Genomic DNA, 25902 nt, shown 5'->3' with positions numbered 1-25902 from the left:
TACCACTTCCCTGGTGATTGTAATTTTCTTGAGTTCCTCCCTCCCTTCCATTTCCTGATTTACAGCTATTTCTGGGATGTTACTTATATTCTTTATAGTGAAGACCGATGCAAAATATCTGTTCAATTCACCTGCCATCTCCTTATTTTCCCTTATTAATTCCCTAGACCCACTTTCTATAGGACCAACACTCACTTTGTTATAACTTTTTTAAAATATCCATAGAAATTCTTACTATCTGTTTTTATATTTATATCTAGTCCTCTCTCGTACTCTAATTTTTCTGTCCTTATCAATCTTTTAGTCATTCTTTGCTGTTTTTTATATTCTGTCCAATCTTCTGACTTGTCACCCATCTTTGTGCAGTTATATGCTTTTTCTTTACCTTTGATACTGTCTGTAAGTTTTTTAGTTAAACACGGATAGTGGGTCCTCCCCTTGGAATTTTTCTTTCTCGTTGGAATGTATGTTGTCACGACCAGGTGAGAAGGGGTCTAGGGGTTCCCTCTCAGCCTTTGCCTGGTTTAACCGTAATAGGGTTTAATTTTAGAAACATTGTGTCCTTAGCTCCCCTTCAGTGAATCCTTGTTCACTGCTGCAATTGTAAGGCAAGGAAATCAGACAGGTTTTCTTAGATTTAAATAAGAAAGGTGGAAGTTAATTAATCTTAAACCCTAATCTGGTAAATGACTCCAGGCGCGTATCCATTGTCTCTCGAGATAAGGAGGCCCAAAAGAAATCTGGTAAATGACTACGAATATGTGATGCAACCACACTAGCATGCATACGTGATAAACACACACGCAGATAGAGACAGAAAAAGTAGAAAAGAAAAAAGGGGAAAAATTTGAGGCAATATCTGGATTATAGCTACAGTCCTTTGAGTTCAATGTGGACTCTTTGGTTGCTGGTAAGTCTTGCCGTTCATTGGGGCCCAGTGCACGCTTCACCTTGTTTCGATGTAGGAGTCTTTTCTCTCTTGAGCTTTACCTTTCTTCCATGGGTCCAGTGGCTTGGGAGAAAGTGAGAGAGACAGCTAGGAGAGAGGCTTCCTTGTTCCAGCTTCAGTTGCAAACTGCCTTCTGTGCCTTTCTGTGTGACACAATTCAAAACTGCAAGTTGGCCGGCAGGTCAGTCATGTGACTAACTGGCTTAACAACACCTGCATTTGTGGATTGTATCATCTTAGCAGTCCCTGGAATGCACTTTCTTACACCTTCAATGTCTGGTGATCAAACTACCATTTGGGTTAATTGGCCCAGGGAGTAGTCCTTTGTCTCCACAAGCACTGTCTCTTAGCATGCAAATATCCTCCAGTCAAAGGTCTGGTGATCTCTTTAACAAGTCATTTCTTCACTCCAGCAACAGTTTAAAATCAATGTTCCTATGACGAAATTAATATGCCTCATTCTTGGCAGGTGGGGGTCTGCATGCTAGTCTGTGTATTCTGAAAGTGCCCCTTAAATGTCTGCCATTACATCTCTATTGACCTATCCCTTTACCTAATTTGTTTTAGCTTGCTCTGCTTTCATGCCCCTATAATTGCCCTTTAAGTTAAAAATACTAGTCTTGGACCCATTCCTCTCTCATGTTATGATCGCTGCTACCTAGGGGCGCCTTCACTATGAGGTCATCAGTTAATCCTATCTCATTGCACAATACCAGGTCTAGTATAGCCTGCTCTCTGGTAGGTTCCAGAATGTGCTGTTCTAAGAATCTATCCCAAAAACATTCTATGAACTCCTTATTTAGGCTACCTTTGCCCATCTAATTTTTCCAGTGTATATGTAGATTAAAATTCCCCCGTGATTATCGCCGTATCTTTTTGACAAGCTCCATTATTTCCTCCTTTCTACTCTATCCTACTGTGTGGTTACTGTTAGGGGGTCTGTATACAAGTGACTTCGTTCCTTTATTATTTCTCATCTTGACCCAAACCGTTTCTACATCCTGGTTTCCTAAACTTAGGTCATCCCTCTTTAATGTGCTCATACCATCATTAATTAACAGAGCCACCTCTTCAACTTTTCCTAGCTTCCTGTCCTTCCTAAATGTCATGTAGCTTTCAATGTTCAGGTCCCAATCTATGTCATCCTGCATCCATGTCTCTGTAATGAATATCAGATCATACTTATTTATTTCTATTTGCGCTATCAGTTCATCTGTTTTGTTTCAAATGCTATGTGCATTCAGATACAGAGCCTTTAGTTTTGTCCCTTTATTATTTTTGTAATGTCTAGCCTTGACTGCTGATTTATTCTTAAATTTGTATTCACTGTCCCTTCCTGTAACGGTTTGTTTATCATTTCTCATATTAATACTTTTCTCTCTTGCTTTGTCTCTACTCTTTGATTTACCACATCTTCCCAATTTGATCCCTTGCCTCCACGATTTAGTTTTAAACCTTCCTGTCCTGAGCTCAATTGAGGCCCTTAAGTGGCTGATTAATGGCCACCTAAGGGCCTCTTCCTTCCGCTGCTGGTATTTTACTTCGCCACCTGTAGCCTTAGTAGAGGGATCTCTTCTGATCAGGAACCCTGTGCCCCACAGAGGCCCTCCCAGTGGCAGGTCCTGCACCCGCTGGAAGACCCTCCCATCCTGCACTCATGATCAACCCCCCTCCCAGTGGTGCAGCTGGGACTGAAGAGCTATCGGCACTCTGATTGGCTGGCAGCTCTTGGAGGTGGGACATCCCTGTCTTAAGAAGGGCAGAAGCCACGACTTATTACATGAGGACTGTAAAATATGGCCGTGGTTTCCAGTGCCGGCGGAGGCGTGTTTGGCCCTGACTTTCCAGGCAGTGGGCGGGGCAAGCACCTCCATTTTAAATCCTGGCTTTGGTGTGCAAAGTGGAAAATAATTCCTTTCCCAAGCACTGACAGTCGTTGCTTCGAAAAGAAGAAATTTTGTCTTCTCCATCATAAATGTTAAAAATTAATTTTCAACTCCTAAGTAATTTGAATTTTATAATTCATATGATTTATAACAGGTAGCACTCAAACAAATTGATTCCTATTGCAATGAGCAGCAAAGAGTATAATAAATTAGTACAGAACAAACTGTATGAATAGTTTAGTTTAGAATCACAGAATTATAGTCAATTCAGTACAGAAGTGGGTTGTTTGGCATATTGTGCTGGCACAAGGGCCAGAATCTTGTTCTGCCTCAGCGGCAGGTGAAGGAAGCGGCGCCTAGCCCACGCCGGCCACATGTCGGTGAGCCGCCGCAATCTTCAGTGCGGCAGCTCATTTGAATGGACGGGGTGTCCCACCCCCCCACCCCCCACACCCTGATCACATGGAGGGGGCGGCCTGTCCATCACTGGCAATGGCATCAGCTGCCTGTGCGCAGGCGCTGACACCATTTTTAAAGGACTTGGCGCCCTTCCGGGGTTTTTAAAGAAATCACAACATTTTTATAAACAATTAAAACCGGTATTTTTGGACCTCTCCCACCCCACCCCAATACCCACAATATTTCATACTTTGTCCACGCCAAAACACTTACGTTATCCAATTGACCTTTCCCCCCTCAAAGTGCAAAGACTATCAATTTTCCCCCTCCCACCATCACCTCCACCAGTAAGAAACTTTATCGCTGCTCCCCCACCTCCTGCACAGGAATAACCTGCCCTCCCTCCCCAAAAGTGTGGTGCCTCAATTCCCTGGACAGGGATCAGAAGGCGCAGGAAGGGCTGGCCAATGGCACAAAGATCACACCGGGACAGGAGGCGGCAGCGGGCTTGCAATTATGCCCAGGTATTTAAATTTACTTAAATATGTCAATGCCAGGCCCATCGCCAAGCGGCAGCAGCGCGGGGGGGGGGGGGGGTGGTGGTGGGGGGCCGCGCCATGAGGCCTCTCTGCCTCCGTGAAGATCCTCTTCATGACATACTTTCCTACTTATCTTTGTGTCATCTGCAAATTTAGCTACCATGCCATTGCTCCCCTCATGTAAGTCATTGACATAAATTGTAAAAGGTTGAGGCCCTAGCACAGACCCCTGCAGGACTCCCCTTGTCACATCCTGCCACTTATGCATACTCTCTGTTTTCTGCCAGCCAGTCAATCTTCTATCCATGCTAATATGTTAGCCCCTGCACCATGAGCTCCTACTTTGCGCATTAACCTTTTATGTGGTACCTTGTCAAATACCTGCTGGAAATCCAAGTACAGTACGTCAACGGGCTCCCCTTTATCCACAGCACATGTTACTCCTTCAAAGAACTCCAATAAATTGGTTAAACATGATTTCCCTTTCACAAAACCATGCTGACTATTCCTGATTACCTTGCGTTTTTCTAAGTGCCCAGCTGTGAACTCCTTAATGATCAATTCTAACACCTTCCCCATGACAGACATCAAGCTAACTGGCTTATAGTTATCTGTTTTCTGACTCCCGTTCCCCTCCCCCACCACCACCTATTCTTGAATAGAGAGGTTATATTTGCTACTTTCCAGTCTGATGGAACCTTTCCAGAATCTAGTGAATTTTGAAAAATGAACACCAATGCATCTACTCCCTCATTAGCCACCTCTTTTAAAACCTTAGGCTGAAGCCCATCAGGGTCTAAGGACTTGTCAGCCCGCAGTTCCATTAGTTTGGTCAGTACTGCTTCCCTGGTGATTGTAATTTCACCAAGTTCCCCTCTTCCTTCCGCCTCCTGATTTACAGCTATTACTGGAATGTTTTTTGTATCCTCTATCGTGAAGACAGAAGCAAAATATTTCTTCATTTCATCCGCCATTTCCTTATTATTAACTATTAACTCCCCATTCTCACTCTTTAGAGGACCAACACTCACTTTACTTACTCTTTTCTGTTTTAAATACCTGTAGAAATTCTTGCTATCCGTTTTTACATTTCTAGCTAACTTCCTCTCACATGCTCATTTTTTTCTCCTGATTAACCTTTTGGTCATTCTCTGACATTCTTGATATTCTACCAATCATCTGACCTGCCACTCATCTTTGCACAATTATATGCCTTTTCCTTAAGTTTGATGCTTTCCTTAACTTTGTTAGTTAACCACAGATGGTGGGTCCTGCCCTTAGAATTTTTCTTTATAGTAGGAATATATTTATTCTGAGTTTTCAGAAATATCTCCTTAAATTTCTTCCACTGCTTCTCTATTGATCTATCTCCTAGCCTAGTAATCCAGTTCACTTCAGATAGCTCAGCTTTCATGCCCACATAGTTGCCCTTATTTAAGTTTAAAATACTAGTCTTAGACCCACTCCTCTCTTTCACAAACTGGATGTAAAATTCAATCATATTGTGGTCGCTGCTACCGAGAGGTGCTTTTACTCTGAGATCATTAATTAATCCGGCTACATTACACAATACCAAGTTTAATATAACTTGCTCTCTGATTGGTTCCAGACCGTGTTGCTCTAAGAAACTATCTCGAAAGCATTCTATGAATTCCTCATCCAGGCTACTATTGCCAATCTGATTTTTCCAGTTTATATGCAGATTAAAATCACCCATGGTTATTGCCATCCCTTTACCACAAGCATCCAATATTTCTTCTCAGATACTTTGTCCTACATTGTGGTTACTGCACGGGGGCCTGTAGGCCACTCCCACTAGTGACTTCTTGCCCCTACTATTCCTCATCCCACCTAAAATGATTACACATCCTGATGTCCTGAACCAAGGTCATCTTTAATTATTGCACCAATGCTTTTCTTGATTAACAGTGCTACCCCTCCACCTTTACCTGCCTTCCTATTCTTCTTGAATATCATATACCCTTCAATACTGAGGACCCAATCCTTGTCATCCTGAAGCTATGTCTCCGTAATGGCTATCAAATCATATTTATTTACTTCAATGTGCGCTATCAGTTCATTTACTTTGTTATGAATGCTACGTGCATTCAGATACAGAGCCTTTAGTTTTGTCTTTTTGTTATCTTTGTAACATCTAGTTGTGACTGTTGCTGTGTTCTTAGGTTTTTTCTCTCTGTCCCTTCCTGCCAGTCTCTGACCCTCATTTCTCATACTATTCTGCTCTCCTGCCTTGGCTCTACCTCTTGCTTTGCTACTTCTACCCAAGCTTGATCCCTCACCCCCTTGTTTAGTTTAAAGCCCTCTCTATTTCCCTAGTTATACAGTTTAAGTGACAGCAGATAAAAATTAGAAACACCAAATGGATTTAAAGTTGTACATCAATTTACTTACTGTACCCATTAAATGAACTAAATTTCACAGCTGATCCTTTGAAACCCTGGACAGCCATTATTCAACCATGTAAACATCATTAAGCAGCCTAAACACAAATACTTTAGGAAATGGCATGCAGACTATTCAAGGGCTCCTTTTCTCCTTTTAATATTTCACTGAAGCTCCCGGCTGTTTCAGGCAGGCGCTCTCTTCTCCTGTTCTCCCCTCCCCTGGAAATTGTGACTGAAGTGTAAAATAGCGAGAGGTCCAACAGTATGAATCTTTTTCTACTTTTTGAATTGAATTCCCCTATTTAGGTTTGCCTATTTACACATGCCCAACCTAATTGAGAAATATAGACTTGTGGGTCGAAACTGTTTGTAATTAGTACCTCAGTTACATTTCAGACTGATAATTGATTACAATTTTCTAAAATAACACTCAAACATTTGAAAATGCTCTGATTAGATGTTTGGATCAAAACTTAACTGAAAATATAGAGACAGGATGGGTGACAATGAGTCACAAGGTGGTAATTCGATCTAATAGTTTCAATGATGCAATAAATCACAAATGCAAATCTTTGACGAATGTCAATAAGATCCGAAGACTGAATTACTTTAACTCAATAGTCTCTATGTTTAATAATAGACTACATAGTACTTGTTTATATTTAACAATTTTTTAAGCTGATCCTGCACATGTGGCTTGACAAAAGAAAATGGTTAATAAAGTTGATACTGTCATGAACTAAAGGTATCTCTGGCAAGTCAAGTTTTACTTAGTTGATTTTTCAGTATTGTTATATAAAAGAAACTATGTATTACCAAAGCAGAAAGATTCACTTTATAGTTGTAGGTATGTTTTTCACCACCTGTTCCTCATTCAGACATTCCCACTATTGACTCTTCCAAAATAATAAATGTTATGCCTTTTTCATACAAGTAATATACTTATGTAGCCTGCTACAGAGTAATATAAATATTTAAAAAAACAGAACTTTTCAAGGGCCTGAACACCTACATGCAGTAGATGACATTTTGGGAAGTTGTGGGTACATAGCCAATAATTTTCCATCCATGGACATTAATGGGAGAAAAACCTTAAGCAATACATCTACAGTTTTCTGATAATTCACTCACTCCTTGAAAAGCTAGGCTGGTGATGTGGGGCTCAGCAAATTCCACCCATAATAGAGATGATAGAGAAAGACAGATGGAGACAGTGAGATTGTTGTTCTAATTTACATTTGGAATCAACTTTGTAGCCAAGTGACAATATTCTAGCATCTTTTGCTTTAAAATTGTGGTCAATATTTATTATAATCTTTAGCTTCCATGAATATCTAGTATTTTAATCTCACCTAGTTCTGTTACTTGAGTACCTTGGAGTGCGACACTCACTATTAACATATCAAATGACAACGGATGATCCACGATAAACTGATATAGAATTTTATGATGACATCAGATTAGTATCACATGATCAGTTCCATGTGCAAACAACACATTATATTGGATCAAAATAATTTTTGAACATCCAGGGCTGAATTTTTGGCTTCCCTTATGTCGGGGTGGGGGGATGAGGGGAGGCCCGAAAATACTGGCACCAGCCAGCGTGTCAGTTTCGAGACACAGTTCCCAGTGCCGGCAGTGTTCAGCAGGGCAGGGAGAGGGCTGGACCACGATCCCATCCACCTCCTGATTGAGGTCAATTAAAGAACTTAAGCAACTCATTAAGAGCTTGTCAGAGGTGGAGGCTGAAATTTGGACGGGAGGATGCATGGATTATTCATGCTGTTCATTGCTGACCAGCTGAAGGGAGGCAGGTACAAAGTGGGGAGCCAGTTATGGCTGCCCCAGGGGATTACCCCAGACTCATAAGAGGGCATTGGGGCAAAAGGGGGCTCGGCATTGGGAAAGGAGTTGACCTTGGTGCAGTGCTTGTGGTGGGGAGAGTGGGTATTCAGCATTTGGGCGTTGAATGATGTTGTCATTCCATCATTGTGGGGGCATAAGATTGGGCAGCAAGGCTGCCAACCACAATAGGGTGGCCACCTGTCCAAAAGGAAGGCTGCAGTTGGCAGTGGGGTCATGACTCTCAGATTTGGGCCCAGTGGTGATGAGGGGCAACACAGGGAGGGCAGAACCCCGAGCAGCAGGAGGGCACGGGAGAGGAAAGAGGGGCAGGAAAGTCACAGAGGACATATTCTTACCTCAGGATCTACCACTGAAGACAGAGCTTCCTGGAGATGACCAAGACCCAGTGCTGCAGGACACGGTGACTCACCAGGCCGATGGTCACAGATATCTGTGAGCTTGTCACCAAAGACCTTGCATCTTGCAGCACCGGCCACCGTGCCCTGCCAATAGCCATCAAAGTCACTGTGGCCTTTAATGTCTTCACTTCTGGCTCCTTTCAAGGATCAGCTGTGCACCTTAGTGACATCTCGCAAACGGAAGAAGACCACTGCATCTCACAGGCCGCTGATGCCCTCTTTGCCAAAGCTGTACATTCAATTCACAACAGATGGAGCCTTGCAGGCACAGAGGGCATTGGGTTTTGCTACCATCGCTGGATTCCCCCAGGAGCAGGGCCTCATTGATTGCACCTATGTGACCATTGAGACGTGCAGTGACTGCTCAATCAGATTCATGAACAGGAAGGGCTTCCACTCCCTCAATGTTCAGCTGGTCTGTGACCACCAGAAGAGCTTCCTCCATGTGTGCACTTGCTTTCCTGGTAGCTACCATGTCTGCTTCATCCTCCAGCAGTCCACACTGCCTCAGATCTTCACTCCATTCCCCCAAACTGCATGGATGGATCCTAGCAGACAAGGGATATTCCTTGAAGACATGGTTGCTGACCCCTCAATGGGAACTCCTGACAGAGGCACAGAGGTGATACAACCAAAGCCAACTGCTCACCAAGACAACCTTACAGCTGGCCATCGGGCTTCTGAAGATGCACTTCTGGTGCTTGGACTGGTCGGGTGGCACCCTCCAATACTCTCCTGCAAGAGTCTCGGTCATTGTAGTGGTCTGCTATGCTCTCCATAACATGGCTCCCCAGAGAGGTGTGGACCTGGAGGATGATGAGGTCCTGTATGGAGCCAGCTCATCGGGCTAAGAGTAGGAGCACGAGGTGAGAGAGGAGGAGGAAGTGGAGGTGGAGAGAGATGACATTGAACAAAGAGGTGCCCTTGCTGCACCACAAAGTGGGAGGGCTAAGGGCTTGTGAGGATGCTATGAATGTCAGAGATGTCCTGCTTCAGGAACGTTTAACTGAGCCCCTCTAAATCAGGTTGAGGAGCATGGCATGGAAGGGAGACTGCGCTACCTGCGTTAACACATGGATAGAAGATGCAGCCTGGAACATCTAATCATTTACCACCAATGAAGGAAGCACATCTGCCCAGAGGCTTTGTCCTCACTGTGGGAGGATCCCATTATCTCTTTCACCACCTCGTACCACTTTTCCGGTCACAGCAGCAATAAAAGGAGTCCCAGATGTGTGGCTTAAAGTGTCATCATTTATACAGTGCAAGGAGAGAAAAACAGTTGACAGAGACAGTAAGAATACACCCCAGTGACCCATTTAGAGCTCCGTGTAACACGGTAGACTCTGCGCTTGGCCACGCCTATGCTGTGCTCCCCTCGTGGCCTTGGAGGCGATGCAGGTAGTCTTACTTGGCTTACAGCTGTGGTGGCACCTCCAGAGCCTGCTGCACCTGCATCAGTCACAGGTAGCCTCGTTCACTTGGCCCTGCTGCACAAATGCTCCTTCAGTCAGAGGGGCCAAGGAAGCCCAGGATGATGAGGGCACCCGTGAGGGTTAGCACCCTCATCCTCCTTTGTGACATTCTCAGCCCTTGCCGGGCACTCCAAGTGCCTGGCAGAGCACACCAGCTGCGACACAGCTGGCATCCCCTCCAAGATTTCTGCTCCACTAACACCACTGACCAGTCCACGTTAGCATCTCATGTATCCTGTGGCCATCAGTGCGCAGTTCCTGCATGTACTCCAAGTGCTGCTGCATATGGTTCTCCAAGAGATTGGCCACTTTCTCGATGGAGGAGCTCATGCACTCATAACCCTGAGCCATGGTGGCGCACATGAGCTGGATGGACTCCTCCATCCTCTGCCCAAGATCCCACACTGACTCAGGGAATTCCGACATGTGGGAACTCATCTCATGCTGCTGTCAAGGTGGAACTTTCTTTCCAGTGACTCCTGAGGCTCTGCATCTGTGCCCAGCTGAACAGGACTGTGCCTGTCCTCCCTCCTTGGAGGGGAACTGACCACAACTCCCTCTGCCTCTGGCACCTCCTCCTGCCTTAGAGCTGTGATCATTACACTGTGCCACACGCACACGAGGATCCACCGAGATGAATGTATCTGCGCTGGTGGATGGAAGGCTTCTTCATCTCCTTCTTGCAGCTCTGGGCCTGTGGAGAGAGACAGAGAGGGTGCCCTGGGTTGGACATCTGCACCTGTGGCGAGACACAAGAAGAGATGCTGAGAGCTAGCCTGAGACTAGAAATTGCTGCCGTGCTGAGACTACCCAATGTTACTCAGTGTGTCACACGCTTTCAGATGGGGTGGAGTGCACTGCACTTCCTTAATGACTACATTGCCTTCTGTAATCACCAGGTCCACCGTGAGCTCCCGTTTCGCAAGGCCCAACTGCTTCCTCTTCAACTATCCTGGCTCTCTCCATTGCTGTCTGCTTCATTGGGGTAATTCGGTAGAAGAACAGCCCCCTCCTTCTGTCTGGGCCCTCTCCTTTACATTGTGTGCCCATTTCTCCTTTAAGGACAGAAAAGAGCAGCAGCACAATGGTGGTGAGCCATTTTGAGGGGTGACTAAGTGCCCTGGGGCACACTTCCCCTATGTTCAGGAGCAGCATGTGTTCTGAGGCTCCGCATGTAGTGCCTCTGCTGGAGGGTGCAAACCCTGAGACCTTTCTGGAATGTTGGTGGTTGCACTCACTTTGCCAGAACATATTAGGTTGTCGAACCTTTGATGGCATCGGATCCAGGTTCTTCCTAATCTCTCTTCTGCTGCTGACAGCAGCAGCTATCTGAACCTATGCCTCTTTGGTTTCAGCTGGTACCCTGCTCTTGCCACCCTCCAGGAAGAGGACATCCCTCCTCTCCCTCACATCCTCCAACATTAGATCAAGGTCAGCATCAATGAAGCGAGGGGCAATCCCTGCCCCGTGTGTCAGTCCTCTGGCTCTCCTGACACATCTCACTTCCCTCTGTTGCTGTGGAAGGCTTTGGCGCAAACCGCAGATCACTCCTTCAGAACAACATCAAGGAGCCCTAGCAAAACTGAAGTCAATAGGAATCAGGGGGAAAACTCTACACTGATTAGAGTCAGACCTAACGCAAAGGAAGATGGTTGTGGTTGTTGGAGGTCAATTATCTCAGCTCCAGGACATCACTGCAGGAGTTCCTCAGGGTAGTGTCCTAGGCCCAACCATCTTCAACTGCTTCATCAATGACCTTCCTTCAATCATAAGGTCAGAAGTGGGGATGTTCGTTGATGATTGCACAATGTTCAGCACCATTCACGACTCCTCAGATACTGAAGCAGTCCATGTAGAAATGCAGCAAGACTTGGACAATATCCAGGTTTGGGCTGATAAGTGGCAAGTAACATTTGTGCCACACAAGTGCCAAATAATGACCATCTCCAACAAGAGAGAATCTAACCATCTTCCCTTGATATTCAATGACATTACCATTGCTGAATCCCCCACTATCAACATCCTATGGGCTACCATTGACCGTAAACTGAACTGGAGTAGCCATATAAATACAATGGCTACAAGAGCAGGTCAGATGCTAGGAATCCTGCTGCGATTAACTCATCTCCTGACTCCCCAAATCCTGTACACCATCTACAAGGCACAAGTCAGGAGTGTGATGGAATACTCTCCACTTGCCTGGATGGGTGCAGCTCCAACAACACTCAAGAAGCTCAACACCATCCAGGACAAAGCAGCCCGCTTGATTGGCACCCCATCTACAAACATTCACTCCCTCCACCACTGACACACAGTGGCAGCAGTGTGTACCATCGACAAGATGCACTGCAGCAACTCACCAAGGGTCCTTAGACAGCACCTTCCAAACCCGTGACCTCTACTAACTAGAAGGACAAGGGCAGCAAATGCATGGGAACACCACCACCTGCACGTTTCCCTCCAGGTCACACACCATCCTGACTTGGAACTATATCGCCGTTCCTTCACTGTCGCTGGGTCAAAATCCTGGAACTCCCTTCCTAACAGCACTGTGGGTGTACCTACCTCACATGAACTGCAGCAGTTCAAGAAGGCAGCTCACCACCACCTTCTCAAGGGCAATTAGGGATGGGCAATAAATGCTGTCCTAGCCAGCGATGCCCACATCCCATGAAAGAATTTTTTAAAAAGCTGCCTCTGTGATTGGAATCTAAATCAATCCCCTACTTCACCTAACTCGCCTCCGTTCCCACTCCCACTGGCTCTAATTTGACAGGGAACCCGTCTCTATATCAATTAAGGGCTCAGCCTCCGAAAATTGGGACTTTTATCAGTATCCCCTGGAGGCGGGTTCCTGACCCGAAAACAATCCCAACTCCTGTTTCCTGTTTCCATGGCGAAAATTCATCCCTCCCTGTCATGGTTTAATGTAATAACTCAAAATTACCACAGGGTGGTGAATTTTTTGTGGAAATACTGAATACAGAAAATTCTTGTTTTATAGTTATACAACACTAAAACATTGTGGGGTTGAGTTTCTGCTTGTTTTCACTATTTGTAGCAGCGCAATCCATGGTCAAACCAATGCAAAAAACCATAAATTTTAAACGTGGGTTATGCATAAAATTACTTGCATTCATGTTTTCTGAGATATATTATCCAGGTTCAAGATTCAATTCTCCTGAATCAGGCCCTAAACAGATATGGTAACAAAGTAGTTACGTTATTGGACTAGTAATACCAGAGGCTGGGCTAATGACCCAGAGATATGGGTTCAAATCCCACCACGGCAGCTGGGGAATTTAAATTAAGTTAAATAAATAAATAAATCTGGAACATAAAGCAAGTGTCAGTAATGATGACCATGTAACTACCAGATTGCTGTAAAAACCCATCTGATTCACTAATGTCCTTTCGGGAAGGAAAGCTGCTGTCCTGATCTGGCCTGGCCTATGTATGACTCCAGACCCATAACAATGTGGTTGACTCTGAAATGGCCTAGCAAGCAACTCAGTTGTATCAAATTGCTATGACAAAGTATAATCAGAATAAAACTGAATGGACCACCTGGCATCGAAAAAGGCACACACAGCCCAGTTGACCCTGCAAAGTCTTCCTCACTAACATCTGGGGACTTGTGCCAAAATCGGGAAAGCTGTCCCACAGTCCCGTCAAGCAACAGCCTTACTCATACTCACCGAATTATACCTTATAGCCAATGTCTCAGACTCCTCTTTCACCTTCAACTGAGGGAAGGCAGTGGTGTAGTGGTGATATCACTAGACCACTAACGCAGAGCCCCAGACTAATGCTCTGAGGACATGGGTTCGAATCCTACCAAGGCAGATGGTGAAATTTGAATTCAATTAATAAATCTGGAATTAAAATGTAGTCTAGTGGTGACCATGAAACAATAGTAACTTGTTGTCAAAACCCATCTGGTTCACTAATGTTCTTCAGGAAAGGAAATCTGCCATCCTTACCTGGTCTGGCCTACATGTGACTCCAGATCCACAGCAATGTGGTTGACCCTTAAATGCCCTCTGAAATGGCCTAGCAAGCCACTCAGTTGTCTCAAATCACTACAAAGTCTAAGAAAAGGAATGAAACCAGACAGACCACCCGGCATCGACCTAGGCACTGGAAATGACAACAGAAAACACAGCCCTGTTGACCCTGCAAAGTCCTCCTTACTAATCTGGGAACTTGTGCCAAAATTGGGAGAGCTGTCCCACAGACTAGTCAAGCAGCCTGACATAGTCATTCTCACAGAATCATACCTTGCAGACAATATCCCAGACACCACCATCACCATCCCTGGGTATGTCCTGTCCCACCGGCAGGACAGACCCACCAGAGGTGGCAGCACAGTGCTATACAGTCAGGAAGGAGTTGCCCTTGGAGTCCTCAACATTGACTCCGGATCTCATGAAGTCTCATGGCATCAGATCAACCATGGGCAAGGAAACCTCCTGCTGATTACCACCTACCACCCCTCTTTGGCTGATGAATCAGTACTTCTCCATGTTGAACACCAATTGGAAGAAGCACTGAGGGTAGCAAGGGCACAAAATGTACTCTGGGTGGGGAACTTCAATGCCCATGACCAAGAGTGGCTCGGTAGCACCACTACTGGCCGAGTCCTAAAGGACATAGCTGTTAGACTGGGTCTGCAGCAAGTGGTGAGGGAACCAACGAGAGAGAAAAACCTACTTGACCTCATCTTCACCAATCTATCTGTCCACGACAGTATTGGTAGGAGTGACCACCACACAGTCCTTGTGGAAACAAAGTCCCGTCTTCACACTGACGGTTCCCATCATCGGGTTGTGTGGCACTACCACACAAGGATCTGGCCTCAGAAGATCATGAAGTAAGATCAGTTTGGGTGGAAATTAGGAATAGCAGGAGTCAGAAAACACTGGTGGGAGTAGTGTACAGGCCCCCAAACAGTAGTTATATTATTGGACAGAACATTAAATGGGAAATTATTGGAGCATGTGAAAAAAGGTAATGTATTAAATGTGGGGTACTTTAATCTGCATATAGACTGGGACAGTCAAATTGGCAACAGTGGTCTAGAAGATGAATTTGTAGAATGCTTTCATGACAGTTTCTTGGAGCAATACGTTGTAGAACCAACTAAGGATAAAACTGTCTTAGATCTCGTATTGTGTAATGAAGCAGGGTTAATAAGCAGTGTCACAGTAAAAGATCCATTGGGAAATAGTGATCATAATACCATTGAATTCCATGTTAAGTTTGAAAGTGACATATTTCAATCACAAACAAGAATCTTAAACATAAACAAAGCCAATTATGAAGGTATGAGGGGAGAACTGGCTAAAGTTAATTGGGTCAATGGACTGGAAAGTATGGCGGTAAATGAACAGTGGGAAACATTTAAAGAAACAATTCAAAAGGTTCAGCAAAAGTACATTCTGTTCAAAAAAAAATCGTCAAGAAAGACCCATCCGTGGCTCACTCAGGAAGTTAAGGAGAGTATTAGACTAAAAGAAGAGGCTTACAATGTTGCAAAAAATAGTTGCAAGTCTGAGGATTGGGAGTGTTTTAGAAACCAACAAAGGGCCACCAAAAAGTTGATAAAAAGGGAAAAATAGAATATAAAAGCAGATTGTAAGAGATTTTATGAGTACATGAAAAGGAAGAGAGCAGCTAAAGTAGACATTGGTCCCTTAGAGGCAGAGACAGAGAAATCATCATGGGGAATCAGGAAATGGCAGAAGAATTGAACAAATATCTTGTGTCTGTCTTCACAATAGAAGACATAAGTTCCATACCAGAAATAGGCAGTAACCTAGGGGCTAAAAAGAGTGAGAAATTAAGGATATTGATATCTGCCGGAAAAAAGTATTGGAGAAACTTGAGGGACTAAAATCTGACATGTCCCTGGGACCAGATGGCCTACATCCTAGGGTTCTAAAAGAGATAGCTGCAAAGATAGTGGATGCACTGGCTATGATTTTCCAGAATTCCTTAGATCCAGGAATGGTCCCATCAGATTGGAAGTTGGCAAATGTTACACCGCTTTTCAAGAAAGGAGGTACAGAGAAAGCAGGGAACTACAGGTCAGTTGGGAAGATGCTGGAAACTATTATTAAAAAAGTCTTAACATTGCACTTGGAAAGCATAGTATGATTAGAACAAGTCAGCATGGTTTTACTAAAGGGAGATCCTGTTTGACAAATTTATTAGAGTTTTTTGAGTATGTAACTCGTCGGGTAGATAAAGGGGAACCAATAGATGTAGTATTCATGGATTTTCAAAAGGTATTTGATAAGGTGCCACATAAAAGATTAATAGGGAAGATAAGGGGCTCATGGTGTTAGGGGTAATATATTAGCATGGATAGACGATTGCTTAACAGACAGGAAGCAGAGAGTGGGCATAAATGAGGCATTTTCAAGTTGGCAGGCAGTGAATAGTGGGGTGCCGCAAGGATCTGTGCTGGGGCCTCAGCTATTTACACTCTATATTAATGACTTGGATGAAGAGACAGAGAGTAATGTATCTAAGTTTTCTGATGATACAAAGCTCAGTGGAAAGGTAAGCTGCGGGGAGGATATAGAGAGGCTGCAAAGAGGTATAGACAGGTTAAGTGAGTGGACAACAAGATGGCAAATAGAGTGTAATGTAGGGAAGTGTGAAATTGTTCACTTTGGTCATAAAAATAGAAAAGCAGAATATTTTTAAAAGGTGTGAAACTTGTAAGTGTTGATGCTCAGAGAAACTTGGGAGTACTTGTACAGGGAATGCACAAAGTTAACATGCAGGTGCAGCAGGCTATTCGGAAGGCAAATGGCATCTTGGCCTTTATTGCAAAGGGATTGGAGTACAGAAATAAAGAAGTCTTAGTAAAATTGTACAGGACTTTGGTGAGACCGCACCTGGAATACTGTGTACAGTTTTGGTCTCCACATTTAAGAAAGGATATACTTGCACTGGAGGCAGTACAGCGTACATTTACTAAATTAGTCCTGGGATGAGGGGGTGGTCTTATGATGAGAGGCTGAGTAAATTGGGCCCATATTCTCTAGAGTTTAGAAGAATGAGAGGCGATCTAATAGAGACATACAAGATTCTGAAAGGGCTTGATAGGATAGAAGCTGAGAGATTGTTCCCACTGGTCAGGGAATCTAGAACACGGGGACAAAGTCTCAGGCTGAGGGGCCAATCATTCAGGACTGAGATGAGGAGAAATTACTACACATAGGGTTGTGAATGTTTGGAATTCTCTACCCCAGAGCATTGTGGATGCTCCATCATTGAATACATTTAAGGTTGGGATAGATAGATTTTGGTCTCGCAGGGAATTGAAGAAAATGAGGAGCAGACAGGAAAGTTGAATTGAAGCCCAAGACCAGCCATGATCGTATTGAATGGCGGAGCAGGCTCGATGGGCCATATGGTCTACTTCTGCTCCTAGTTCTTGTGTTTGTGTGTACCACTGTGCTAAATGGGATAGATTCCGAACAGATCTCGCAACTCAAAACTGGGCATGCATGAGGCGCTGTGGGCCATCAGCAGCAGCAGAATTGTATTCGACCACAATCTGTAACCTCATGGCCTGGCATATCCCCCACTCTACCATTACCATCAAGCTGGGGAATGAACCCTGGTTCAATGAAGAGTGCAGAAGGGCATGCCAGGAGCAGCACCAGACATACCTAAAAATGTGGTGTCAGACACGTGAAGCTACAATACAGGACTACAAGCAGACAAAACAACGAAAGAAGCATGCGATAGAATGCTTTCGGGCTAAGCGATCCCATTACCAACGGATCAGATCTAAGCTCTGCAGTCCTGCTACATCCAGTCATGAATGGTGGTGGACAATTAAACAACTGACAGGAATAGGAGGCTCCACAAATATCCCCATCCTTAATGATGGAGGAGCCCAGTACATCAGTGCAAAAGACAAGGCTGAAGCATTTGCATTCATCTTCAGCCAGACATGCCAAGTGGATGATCCATCTCGGCCTCCTCCTGAGGTCCCCAGCATCACAGATGCCAGACTTCAGCCAATCCGATTCACTCCACGTGATATCAAGAAACGGTTGAAGGCATTGGATACTGCAAATGCTATGGGCCCTGACAAGATTCCGGCAATAGTATTGAAGACTTGTGCTTCAGACTAGCCATGCCCCTTGCCAAGCTGGTCCAGTACAGCTACAACACTAGCATCTATCTGGCAATGTGGAAAATTGCCCAGGTATGTCCTGTCTGCAAAAAGCAGGACAAGTCCAACCCGGCCAATTAATGCCCTGATCATCAGCAAAGTGATGGAAGGGGTCGTCGACAGTTCTATCAAGCGGCACTTGCTTAGCAATAACCTGCTCGCTGCCACTCATTTTGGGTACCGCCAGGGGCCACTCAGCTCCTGACCTCATGACAACCTTGGTCCAAACACGGACAAAAGAGCTGAACTCAAGAGGTGAAGTGAGAGTGACTGCCCTTGACATCAAGGCAGCATTTAAACAAGTTTGTCTTCAAGGAACCCTAGCAAAACTGGAGTCAATGGGAATCGGGGGAAAACTCTCCGCCAGTTGGAGTCATACCTAGCACAGAGGAAAATGGTTGTGGTTGTTGGAGGTCAATCATGCCAGTCCCAGGACATCACTGCAGGTGTTCCTCAGGATAATGTCCTAGGCCCAACTATCTTCAGCTGCTTCATCAGTGACCTTCCCTCCTTTATAAGGTCAGAAGTGGGGATGCTTGCTGATGATTGCACAATGTTCAGCACTATTTGTGACTCCTCAGATAGTGAAGCAGCTCATGTCCAGATGCAGCAAGACCTGGACAACATCCAGGCTTAAGCTGATAAGTGGCAAGTAACATTCATACCACACAAGTCCAGGCAATGACCATCTCAAACAAGAGAGAATCTAACCCTCTTCCCTTGATGTTCAATGGCATTATCCCTGCTGAAACCCCCTCTATCAACATCCTGGGGGTCGCCATTGGCCAGAAACTGAACTGAACCAGCCACATAAATGCTGTGGCTACAAGAGCAGGTCAGAGGCTGGGAATTCTAAGCGAGTAACTTGCCTCCCATCTCCCCAAAGCCTGTCCACCATCTACAAGGCACAAGTCAGAAGTGTGATGCACCTCCAACAACACTCAAGAGGCTCGACACCATACAGAACAAAGCAACCTGCTTGACTGGCACCCCATGCACCACCTTCAACATTCACTCCCTCCACCACTGACGGACAGAGGCAGCAGTGTGTACCATATACAAAATGCATTGCAGCAACTCACCAAAGCTCCTTCAACTGCACTTTCCAAATGCACAACCTCTACCACCTAGAAGGACCAGGGCAACAGATGCATGGGAACACCACCACCTGCAAGTTCCCCTCCAAGCCACACACCATCCTGACTTGGAACTATATCGCCATTCCTTCACTGTTGCTGGGTCAAAATCCTGGAACCTATCCCACGTGGACTGCAGCGGGTCAAGAAGGCAGCTCACCACCACATTCTCAAGGGCAATTTGGGATGGGCAATAAATGCTGGCCTAGCCAGTGACACCCACATTCCCCGAACGGATAATAATAATACCTTTACCATTCACCTTTCGGCGGGACTGACCCACCAGAAGTGGTGACACAGTGGTATATAGTCAGGATGTAGTAGCCCTGAGAGTCCTCAACATTGTCTCTGGACCTCATGAAGTCTCATGGCAAAAGGTCAAACACAGGCAAGGAAATCTTTCACTGATTACCACCTACTGCTCTCTCTCAGCTGATGAATCAGTACTCCTCTGTGTTGAACAACACCTTGGAAGAAGCACTGAAGAAGCAAGGGCACAGAATGTACACCAGGTGGGGACTTGAAAACTTTAATGTCCATCACCAAGCATGGTTCTGTAATGCCACTATTCATCTAGCTGGCTGAGTCATGAAGGACATAGATGCCAGACTGGACCTGCGGCAGGTAGTGAGAGAATCAACATGAGGGAAAAACCTACTTGACCTTGACCTCACCAATTTATCTGTCACAGACACATCTATCCATGACAGTATTGGGAGGAGTGACCATCACACAGTCGTTGTGAAGACCTAGTCCTGTCTTCAGACTGAGGATACCCTCCATCTACTACGTGATAAATGGGATAGGTTCAGAACAGATCTAACAGCTCAAAACTGGGCATCCATGAGGCTGTAACAGAATTGTATTCCACCAAATCTGTGACCTCATGGCCCAACATATCCCTCACTCCAGCATTACCATCACCCAGGGAACCAATCCTGGTTCAATGAGCAGCGTAGAAGTGCATGTTAGGAGCAGCACCAGGCACACCTAAAAATGTACTGTAGTGGTTATGATATTGGACTAATAGTCTAGAGGCCTGGACCAATGATCCAAAGACATGAGTTCAAATCTCACCATTGCAGCTGGGGAATTTGAATTTAGTTAATAATTCTGGACTAAAAAGCTACTATCAGCAATGATGATCATGAAACTATTGGATTGTCATAAAAACCCATTTGGTTCACTATTGTCCTTTAGGGAAGGAAATTGGCTGTCCTTACCTGGTCTGGCCTAGCAATGTGGCTGACTCTTAACAGCCCTCTGAAATGACCTAGCAAGCAACTCATTTAATCAAACTGCTACGCTTGCAGTGGTTCGAGAAAGTGGATCATCAGCACCTTCTCAAGAGCAATTCGGAATGGGCAATAAATACTAGCCTGGCCAGTGATACCCACATTCCATGAATGAATAAAAAAATCTGGTGACGTTTGAATACAGGACAACATGCATGCAAAACAGTGGGAGCTGCATGCTATAGACAGATCTAAGCGATCCCACAACCAATGGATCAGAGCGAAGCTCTGCAGTCCTGTTCAACCAGTCATGAATGGGGCTGAACAATTAAACAACTAATGGAAAGAGGAGGCTCCATGAACATCCCCATCCTGAATGATGGCTGAGCCCAGCATGTGAGTGCAAAAGACAAGGCTGAACTGTTTGCAACTATCTTCAGCCAGAAGTGTTAAGTGGATAATCCAACTTGACCTCCTCCTGAGGTCCCAATCATCTCAAGTGCTAGCCTCCAACCAATTTGATTCATTTCTCATGCTATCAAGAAGTGGCTGAGTGCATTGGATACAGAAAAGGCGGTGGACCCCAACAACATCCACGATGAATAAAAGCAAAATACTGCAGATGCTGGAAATCTGAAACAAAAACAAGAAATGCTGGAAACACTCAGCAGGTCTGGCAGCATCTGTGGAGAGAGAAGCAGAGTTAACGTTTCAGGTCAGTGACCCTTCTTCTGATGAGTTAAGAGCAATTGTGGTGTCTATAAAGGCCTTAATAATATATCTTGTACCAGCAAGCATATAGTAAACAAGCACTACTGTGACTGCATAATCAAGACCCTCAAAATGGAATATGAAAGAAAAATCAGCTCTCGAAAATCTGTACGGAAAGGGATGAAGAATCAAATAGAAAGAGTAAAAGGACCTTGAGAAAGATTTTAAAAAGGTGGTCAGACTGGCGAAATAGGAACTGAAGAACAGATGCTAAACATAATAGTCAGAAATTCTATTATTAAGATAGTATAAGAAAATTCTTCCAGCATTGTAACAGTCAGGGAAGAGTTGGTAATCTTAAAGAATGTTAATAGGGATGAAACTCTTGAATGGAAAATAGTTAAAATACTCAATGATTATTTTCTTGAAATATTCACTAGGATACATAATGGTACTATTCTTTCGACAAATGGAAATAATTCAAGCATACTTATGGACTTTGATAGTAACAAGATGAAATTTTATGAAGTGTTAATCATCATCATAAGAGAGTCATTGATTACTGGATGGGTAACAAGCTAATTTTATACCATATTGAAGAACATCTCCAATCTAGCCCGGAAAATTACAGACCCATTAGTCTTACATTAGTAACAGGTTAAATGGTAGAATCATTATCAGGACAATTATCTTGGACCTGAAATTAGGTTGTGAGATACTAACTCATCACTGGTTGATATGTTTGCCTGAAATTTCTATCTCTACTGTTTTAAGGGAGGTATTAACCCATTTTAAATACATGGATTAGCACCTCCAGTACAGCAGGGGGGGAAGGAATTTCACATGAACACATTCAGAATTTGTGTGCTATTATAATTTTATAGCTCTATTAAAAAAGCAGCCAAAAAGTCTTCAATAGGTCACTACAAGCTTCACCTGCATTCAAGCCCCCACAAGCTTAACCTATATTGGACTTCATTGTCAATGAAGAAAGATGAGAGAGACCAAAGTGTCCTTTGCCCCTTCTTAAAGTGTTCCCAAATAACTTACCTAATCAATCTCTTTAATTTCCCAAGTAGACTAGTAAACCTTGTGGCTTGGTGTAGCTGAACTTTTGGAAAGCCTTTCACAAAATTCTTCATGGCAGGCTGGCACATAAGCTTAAAGCCGTAGGACATTCTAGAGGTTTCCATTGACCAGAAACTTAACTGGAGCAGCCATATAAATACTGTGGCTACAAGAGCAGGTTGGAGGCTGGGAAATCTGTGGTGAATAACTCATCTCCTGACTTCCCAAAGCCTGTCGACTATCTACAAGGCAGAAGTCAAGAGTGTGATGGAATATTCTACGCTTGCCTGGATGAGTGGAGCTACAACAGCCTTCATAAAGCTTGACACCATCTAGGACAAAGCAAACCACTTGAATAGCATCGTATCCATCACTTTCAACGTTCACTCCCTTCACCACTGGCACATTGCAACAACTCACCAAGCCTCCTTCGACAGCACCTTCCAACATGCGAACTCTACCACCTAGAAGGACAAGGGCAGCAGATGCATGGGAACACTTGAAAGCTTCCCTCCAAGCCACACACCATCCTGGCTTGGAACTATATTGCCATTCCTTCACTGTCACTGGATCAAAAACCTGGAACTCCTTTCTCAACAGCACTGTAAGTATACCCACACCAGATGCATTGCAGCAGTTCAAGTGGTGGCTCACCACAACCTTCTCAAGGGCAATTAGGTATGGGCAACAAATGCTGGCCTTACCAGTGAAGCTCACGTCTCATAAAGAATATTATAAAAAAATCAAGGTAAGGTTGGAAATGGATACAAAATTTACAGAAGGAAAGGAAGTGGTATTTGTTTGTGGTTGGGAGCAGGGGTGATGTCAGAGTGCAGGAAATTACTGAATGGAGTGTCACAGAAATTGGTGCTGGAACCCTTATTGGTTTTAATTTATATTGAGTTGATGGAGTCATCTGGAGAATTAGTGCATTTTCCCCACTATTTTGAACAATGACTATCCGGTGGAATATGGTGGTGGATGCCCCCAAATACAGTATTATGGATTTTTATGGCTCAAAATAGGTTCACAATTGTATTAGTTGGGAGACACATTTCAATTGTTGGTTTACATCAGCATCTGATGAATATTAACCTCAGCATAGATACAATCCTTTGGGAACACAGTAAGAAAGTACAAAGAATACTTTGGTCACTCTCATCTTTCTTCAATGCCAGCAAAGTCCAATGTAAGTTAAGCTTGTGCTGTAGGAAGACAAGTATCTAAACAGTTCCTTGTGATAGTCCAGAACACTGAGAATGAAAAAAAATCCAAAAGCTGACACCGCTAACAATATAGCACCTCTTCTGTATGGCACTGAGATCTCAGCCTAGATTACGGTCTGAATTTTACCAGCTCGCCACCGAAGATAGCGGGGCGCACAGGGAGGATTTGCTTTGCGGAGCTGCCGTGATATTAAATGCGGTGGTTTACTTACATGGCCAGGCAGACTGCACCCCCCCCCCCACCAACTCCCACCCACGCCCGATGACATGGAGGGGGCAGGCAATCTGTCCCTGGTAATGGCATCCAGCCCCACTGTGCAGGCACCGGCACCATTTTTAAAGGACTTAGAGCCCTAAATGACAATTTAAATTTTTAAAGAAACCGAATTTTAAAAAACAGAATAAAATTATCGCGACCTTCTCCCCCATGACCTTAAAATTTATTACTTGCCCTCTCCCCCACCAGAAAAACTTAACTTGCGATCCTGATGTTTCCCCCCTAAAGTTAGTGAACTGTGAACTTTAGCTCTTCCCGCCACCTCCTAGACCAATCAAAAAGCCGCTTCCCCCCCACCTTGAAAACTTACCTCCTCCCCCCTCCCCACCAGTGTTCCACCATACTTCACTGGTCAGGGATTGGACGGTGTGGGAGTGCCGGCCATAGAATCATAGAGAGATACAGCACTGAAACAGGCCCTTCGGCCCACCCAGTCTGTGCCAACCATCAACCACCCATTATATACTAATCCTACATTAATCCATAACAACGAACTCAGTAGACTCAATGTAGACATTGCAGCACTTCAGGAGACACGCCTGCCTGGGAGTGGATCTCTAACAGAACAAGACTACACCTTCTTCTGGCAGGGTAGGGATCCTGAAGAACCAAGACAGCATGGAGTGGGCTTCGCCATCAGAAACTCCTTGCTCAGCATGATAGAGCCTCCCTCAAATGGCTCGGAACGCATACTGTCCATTCGACTACTCACCACCTCTGGTCCAGTACACCTACTCAGCATCTATGCTCCAACACTCTGCTCCCCACCTGAAGCTAAAGACCAGTTCGACGAGGAACTCCATAATATCATTAGCAGCATCCCCAACACCGAACACCTGTTCCTGCTGGGAGACTTTAATGCCAGGGTTGGGGCCGACCATGACTCATGGCCCTCCTGCCTTGGGCGCTATGGCGTTGGAAGGATGAATGAGAATGGACAGAGACTGCTTGAGTTGTGTACCTATCATAACCTCTGCATCACCAACTCGTTCTTTAACACTAAACCCTGTCACCAGGTTTCATGGAGGCACCCAAGATAGCGTCGTTGGCACCAGCTAGACCTCATTGTCACAAGGCAAGCCTCCTTAAACAGTGTTCAAATCACACGCAGCTTCCACAGTGCGGACTGCGACACTGACCACTCCCTGGTGTGCAGCAAGGTTAGACTCAGCCCAAAGAGGTTGCATCAATCCAAGCAGAAGGGCCACCCACGCATCAACACGAGCAGAATTTCTCATCCACAGCTGTTACAAAAATTTCTAAATTCACTTGTAACAGCCCTTCAAAACACTCCCACAGGGGATGCTGAGACCAAGTGGGCCCACATCAGAGATGCCATCTATGAGTCAGCTTTGACCACCTACGGCAAACGTGCGAAGAGGAATGCAGACTGGTTTCAATCTCATATTGAGGAGCTGGAACCTGTCATAGCCGCTAAGCGCATTGCACTGTTGAACTACAAGAAAGCCCCCAGTGAGTTAACATCCGTAGCACTTAAAGCAGCCAGAAGCACTGCACAAAGAACAGCCAGGCGCTGCGCAAATGACTACTGGCAACACATATGCAGTCATATTCAGCTGGCCTCAGACACCAGAAACATCAGAGGAATGTATGATGGCATTAAGAGAGCTCTTGGGCCAACCATCAAGAAGATCGCCCTCCTCAAATCTAAATCAGGGGACGTAATCACTGACCAACGCAAGCAAATGGACCGCTGGGTTGAGCACTACCTGGAACTGTACTCCAGGGAGAATGTTGTCACTGAGACTGCCCTCAATGCAGCCCAGCCTCTACCAGTCGTGGATGAGCTGGACGTACAGCCAACAAAATCGGAACTCAGTGATGCCATTGATTCTCTAGCCAGCGGAAATGCCCCTGGGAAGGACAGCATTACCCCTGAAATAATCAAGAGTGCCAAGCCTGCTATACTCTCAGCACTACATGAACTGCTTTGCCTGTGCTGGGACGAGGGAGCAGTACCTCAGGACATGCGCGATGCCAATATCATCACCCTCTATAAAAACAAAGGTGACCGCGGTGACTGCAACAACTACCGTGGAATCTCCCTGCTCAGCATAGTGGGGAAAGTCTTTGCTTGAGTCGCTTTAAACAGGCTCCAGAAGCTGGCC

This window comes from Heterodontus francisci, chromosome 19 (genome assembly GCF_036365525.1).
Source record: "Heterodontus francisci isolate sHetFra1 chromosome 19, sHetFra1.hap1, whole genome shotgun sequence".
In the NCBI taxonomy this organism is placed as follows: domain Eukaryota; kingdom Metazoa; phylum Chordata; class Chondrichthyes; order Heterodontiformes; family Heterodontidae; genus Heterodontus; species Heterodontus francisci.
The sequence above is the reverse complement of the archived record's forward strand: the minus strand, read 5'-3'. Positions refer to the sequence as shown.